Source organism: Gavia stellata, chromosome 37 (assembly GCF_030936135.1).
Source record: "Gavia stellata isolate bGavSte3 chromosome 37, bGavSte3.hap2, whole genome shotgun sequence".
In the NCBI taxonomy this organism is placed as follows: Eukaryota; Metazoa; Chordata; class Aves; order Gaviiformes; family Gaviidae; genus Gavia; species Gavia stellata.
In genome coordinates this window covers 620,373-626,372 of record NC_082630.1, presented here as the reverse complement: position 1 = coordinate 626,372, position 6,000 = coordinate 620,373, and positions in this window count along the sequence as shown.

The window sequence follows — 6,000 nt, the reverse complement described above, 5'->3', positions numbered from 1 at the left end:
CTTGCCTCAGCGGGGAGCTCTTGCAAGCTAACCATATGGGGGGTGTTGGTGGAAGATGGGAGAAATTCATTTCAGACTGACGGAGCAATAAAAAATGCTCAAGGCTAGCAAGATTCCCAAATGAAGGCACCGAGAATCAATGTAGGTATCAGGGGGTTATGAAATCCCGTCAGATGGCAGATGTAATGTGTAATTAGTCTCTGATCCAGCACATTATTTGCTGAGAGTTTCTCTGTTCCCTTGAGCTGAGACTTTCACAAAGAGGATTTTTTTCTTCCCTCTCAGTGAGTATCCAGCACTCCCCATGCATCTTTTGAGGTTAATCCACGATGACATCCTACATTATACGATTAAGTTGGAGCCTTCCAACCCTGGACTTTACAGCTTGATATTTTTCCTTGTAGTAGATCTTAGCTATCACTACAGCTTGTCATCTGGTAAAGATACCAGTGCCACTTCTTTGACACCTCCTGATTGAGCCAATATGGGACGAAGATCTCACTTCAGAAAGGGAGGGAAGCAATGAGGCAGCTGTAGTCTTTGGGAGACTGGCTTCTCTCATCTCTCTCTGGGATGGCAGAGCTCTTTCGTGAACTAAACAGGATCTCCCCATGTCCGAATACAGGAGAGCAGAGCACTCTGCTACCCCAAAAGTGATGTTTATTAAAAATAAAGTTGCCTTTAAGCCTGGAGAAAGCATAAAAGGAGCAATGGCTTCTGAATAACAGGTAAGTTTAAGGGACAAGTTCAAGCTGAACTGAATGACAGGTACATTAACTCAGTTTCAAAAAGCTGCTTTGAAAAAGAAAAGCACCCAGAGTAATTTTCTTGGTGTCCTTCTATACATAATAAGCTTTCAAGGGTCTCTCTTTTCCTGTCAGTACTTTCTCCTGACTTCTTCCAATTCATCATTCAGAGCAGGTGTAGGACCCCTGTCTCTCCTCCCTGGTCACACAACCCTTCCTTTCCCAAAGGAGGGGTTATGAACAGAGAATAACCATCAGCCACAAGCAGCCAACAATGAATAATGATTGTCTGCAGAGGGCTTTCTTATTTCAACACTTGCTGACAACATTTCATAGCCAGTCTTGAATGGCGTGGCTCTAAACAGCAGGAGTAATTGCTATAGCAATTTATTGATATTCCTCTCTCTGACTGTGATTTCCCAATTCATACAGGTTTGTACACTGTGGCATCACTTGGAAATACCAACGTCATCTGCGTAAAGCAGATGCACATACTGGTCTTTCTGCCAAATTTGCCTGAGCACGCAATAGGAAGTTCGTGCCAGATTTATTCTGGCTGGGGGAAGACAGGTGGGACCTGCTCTGACACAGAGCTTGTATGTGGAAAGATAACACAACAGCTTATTTTTTAATACATACAAACCATTGGAGCACTTGCCAACCCATGGCCTGTAGCAGTTTGGAGCTGGTACTCAGAAAGCAAAAGCTGGTGGCGTGGTTTCAGTTGCAGTGTGGGTCACACAGGCTGTTGTCCGTGAATAAAAGGATGTGAATCTCATGTGGCCACCCAGTCTCAGAGCCATGTTTCCAGCTTAAGCAACAGGGACTTGTGATTTCATTTGCACACAGACTCTCCTCCCTTCTGCTGCTGAAAAAGGCTAGAAATCCCCCCACATGTGTTTGCAAAACTCTTTCCTGACTTTGCCAGCCTAAGCTTTTCATCAACATCAAACAACGTCAAAGGCAGCCCAAGGCAGCACTTTTACCTTTGGTTCTTGCTATTCCTCTTGCTCTCGGATATCTTATGAGAGCCCAAACCACGTTTCTCTCAGCTCTGTCTAGCTGGGCCCATCAGGACGGCAGGACTTTACACATCTCTCAAGTTGATGCAGAAAGAGGTATTGGTATGCAATAGAAAAATTTATTTCCACAGCTGGCATCAGTGTAGATAGTGAGATATATAGCACATCCAAAATCAGGGTGAGCCCCTCTTTCTTCAGAGAGGCCATGTATGCACGCAAACCTGAAAGCGTTTGATGTTCCCTGTGGGTGTGTGAATGTGAACTGACTTCTTGTGAAACCATACGTCTTTGCAAGGTCACCCCAGTCACCCGCTCTGCTCCTCCAGCTCTGTGAGGGTCAATCCCCTCTCCGTCAGGATGGCCTCACCGGTGTGCTGGCCCGAGGCTGCTGGCCCAGGACCACCACAAACCTACAAGGAAGTTTGTTTCAGGTGCACAGGGAAAGCAAAGATAGATCCTAAAGTCTGTCTCTGCGACAGGCTGCTTCAGTGTCTCAGATGGGTGGTAGCTTATAGCTGCCTCCTGAGACCGGTGCGGTGAGGTGATGTGGACAGTGTTTTGAGAAACAACGTTTAGAAAGGCAGCAGCTGAAATGCGGTATCAGCTCCTCACAGCTCACTGCAGACTGAGCAGAAGAAGATACTCTTCCAGGAAGAGAATTCTCCGACCAAATGCATCCTCCTGCAAGCTGTCAGACAGCACCAGCGCACCCCATGTGATCCTTCCCACATGGTCCTTCTTGCTCTTCCACCAGCTGCCCCGGCTCAGCAGCGGTTCCTCTGCTTCAGCCACATCACAGCATGTGGCAACCCCAAAGCCTGAGCTGAGGAAACCCGTCAAATTTCTCTCTACAGCTACCTGAAAGGGGGTTGTGGTGAGGTGGGTGCTGGTCTCTTCTCCCAAGTGACAAGCGACAGGACAAGAGGAAACAGCCTCAAGTTGTGCCAGGGGAGGTTTACACTGAACATTAGGAAAAATGTCTTTCCTGAGAGAGTGGTGAAGCACTGGCAGAGGCTGCCCAGGGAGGTGGTGGAGTCACCATCACTGGAGGTGTTCAAGGAACATGTGGACGTGACATTTTGGGACATGGTTTAGTGGGCATGGTGGGGTTGGGTTGATGGTTGGACTTGATGATCTTTTCCAACCTTAGTGATTCTGTGATTCTGTGAAATGCTACCTCTGCAGCACTTCCTTCAGAGTTGTCCTTCCTTCATCAGAACCTTCCTGACATGGAGGAGGAAACTTGTCCCACCCAGCTTCAGAGGTCCTTGCTCAGCAGAAGCTCAGACTGTAGCACTGGTGTCAGGGGCACTTTCTGGTCTTAATGCCACAGATTTTTCTTTAGAGGATTATATCTGTTCTGCTGGCCAGAGACACTGCGGCGGGCCATGCCAACATCACTTACCTTAAGAAGACACAGGTCCCTGTTCAGCTCCTGGCTGACCCACAGCCCTGGGTAAATACCCCTGCTGCAGATATTCATCAAACTAAGGCATGAAAGTTGTCAACAGGAGCTTTATCCCCACTTTGGGCTGCAGTGAGGCCCGGGTCTACCTCCCCGGGGTGCAAGCTGCCTTTAGGTTCCCTGCTCACCCCCCCGGGACTGCCATGCCGAGTACCAGCCCCGTGTCGCATGGTGGGTTGCTCCGGCACGTGCAGCACAGAGGCGCATCCTCAACTTTCAGCCAGGTGATGCTCTCAGGACTGCTCTTGCTAGGCAGGTCTTTCCCACAGTGCTGCTCCCGTTTACCATCCCTTGGGGGTTCCTGGAGACATGCAAGCCTACACTTCCCAGTTTGGGATGCTATTTTTAAGGCTAGGTGCAAAGGCTTCTGAGGCATTTTTCAGACTGCCCATCTGGGAAGGTTTCTTCTAGCTCCAGAGCTGGCTTTTGCTTCTCAGGTCAGCATTCAGCCTGTACAACCGTCATAAGGCATATCCCTCAACCACAAGATTGGTTTTAAAATGACATTATTATTATTTTGGGGCAAGTATAATGACCTTGCAGTCTCTGTATTTGCTTTCTAATTGTTTGAACTCCAGGTTAAATTCAGATTTGGGCTAAGAAATACTAGTTCCTTTCTTTTTTAAATGAAAAATCTGAGTTTCTTCTTCAATACCATGTGCCCCAAAGTTCAGACTTTGAGAGAAAGAGCTAATCCCCCACAAATCATGCTGACATAAGGAAAGAGCACGTTACACACAGCAATCCACTTCCTTGGCTGCATGGTTCTTCAGGCTAATCTGTGTGTCAGGGGCAAAGCGCAGGAGCCAGTGGTGAAAGCCAAATGCTAACTGAAATGTGTTACCTTGCCCAAATTCAAGCTCACTGGGCACCTGCGTGTTGCAAAAGCGAACGTGTATGCTTGCAGGTCTCACTGCATATCTCACGCGCTGCGGCATTTAGGGCCTTTGCACAGGGGTAGGGTGGTGCCCTGGGAGTGCTAGCTTGAACCCCAATCGTCATTCTCCTTTCTTGCAATGAACCACACCCAAACACGCTTAAATCTGAGTTATTTAGCAAACAGATTAGTTGTTGAGGTGTGGTGCTCAGCTTTGACGTCTTGGATGGGTCTTATATGGCCCCCAAAGACTCCCAAGGCGGTGATAGATGGACAGGAGCCCATGCTCCCTGGCCTGGATGTCACTCGTGGGCTGAGTGAGATGAGAGTTCTGCTGGCAAAGCATGGGGCTTTTGCTGCGAGTGGATCCCTCCTACTGATATGCCGCTCCCAAGGACCTCCAGCCATGCACATCGCCTACCCAGCTGATGAGCACAGGAGTCACCACGTGGAAGGGCTGCATCCCTGCCCCGTAACGGTGCCAGACCTTGGCCTGGCTGCTGAGGAGCGTGAGGCAGAGGGAGATACCCACGCCTGAATGCACGGGACCAGCCAGCTCTGCTGAAGCACGCGGGACCCCGAAGGGCTCCTGTGCCCCATCTCAGATGAGACAGCTGTGGCCATACTGCTCGGAGTGCAGCTGGGGATGATGTGCCCTATACTGCTCCACCTCCTTTCCCCCCCAGTCTTCATGCTTATTTTAGATTAAAAACAAATGCGAAAAGGATGGAAATCTCTTCACTTAAGTTAAATAAATAATCAGTATTTCCAGTCCTTGTCTTTGCTTGTTAGATAAGGGCTTTCCTAGCCTCAGATAAGGGCTTTCCTAGCCTGAGACAAGGTTTTCTCTCAGACAAGGCATTACTACATTATGAACTGAGGCAAAATAAGATCTGGACTGAGATACATGTTTGACATAAGTCCGGACTTAGCGTACATGACCTTGTTGTTATCCAAGTCTAGCAATACTTCACTCCACCCTTAAAAACAACTAAGAAAGAAACTTCCCCCTCTTCCTGAATGGGAAGAATAGTTTGAAATGGGGCAAATGTGAACCAAAGCGGTCACAGCCACCTGATTTCCAGGGGGAAGTGAGGCAAGGACTGCAACACACATCCCAGGTTGGTTTTTAAAGCCATGACACACTGCTTTGGAGAGCCTGCTGTAAGCACCATAGCTGGAAACCCTGTGCATCCTCCTGGAAGAATAAGGAGGCAGCAAATTGTGCCCTTGTCCCTCACCTACCCAAACCCAGGTACTGCCCATTGGGGCAAACACAGAGTGGGGACTCAAACTTGCTCACTCACTACCGCCTTGCTTCAAAGGGAAGGGGCCTCCATGGCAGTTGTTAGGAAAAAAAGCTGAAGGGGAAGAAGCACAGAACTGACTTTCCCTTAATAAGGCAACCTGGCCAAAGACCTGCATTTACTGGGCCCTCAGCTTTAGCGGTGGCTGAGAACTGATGAAGATGACTATGAGTACATTGCTAGTCTCCAGGCTTAGTTTGAAGCCCAACAAATCAATGCAAAAGAAGAATTGACAGTGATTGCAATAGGCTTTTGGCTCCCGGTACAGTATGGGATGGCCCATATGGGTACTTCTCCAGGTAGCTGAAATCAGGGTCCTGGGGCAATTTTCACTCAGTTTAATGCTTCACATCTGTCCAAAGAAAGTGTCACACAGAGCATCAGCAGCTGTATACCATGTGTTTTAATAAACTGTGTAACTAGCAGAAAAATAGTTTTGGATGTGTTTGTCCTCCTCCCCCCTAAAATAAAAAAACTCAAGTTAAAACCAAAATAGCGCCAACCCCAAAACAGAAGAAAAAAATTGTCCCAGAGCAAAGCTGACACACAATACAGAGTTGGAAAAAAAGGTCTTTGATGACAT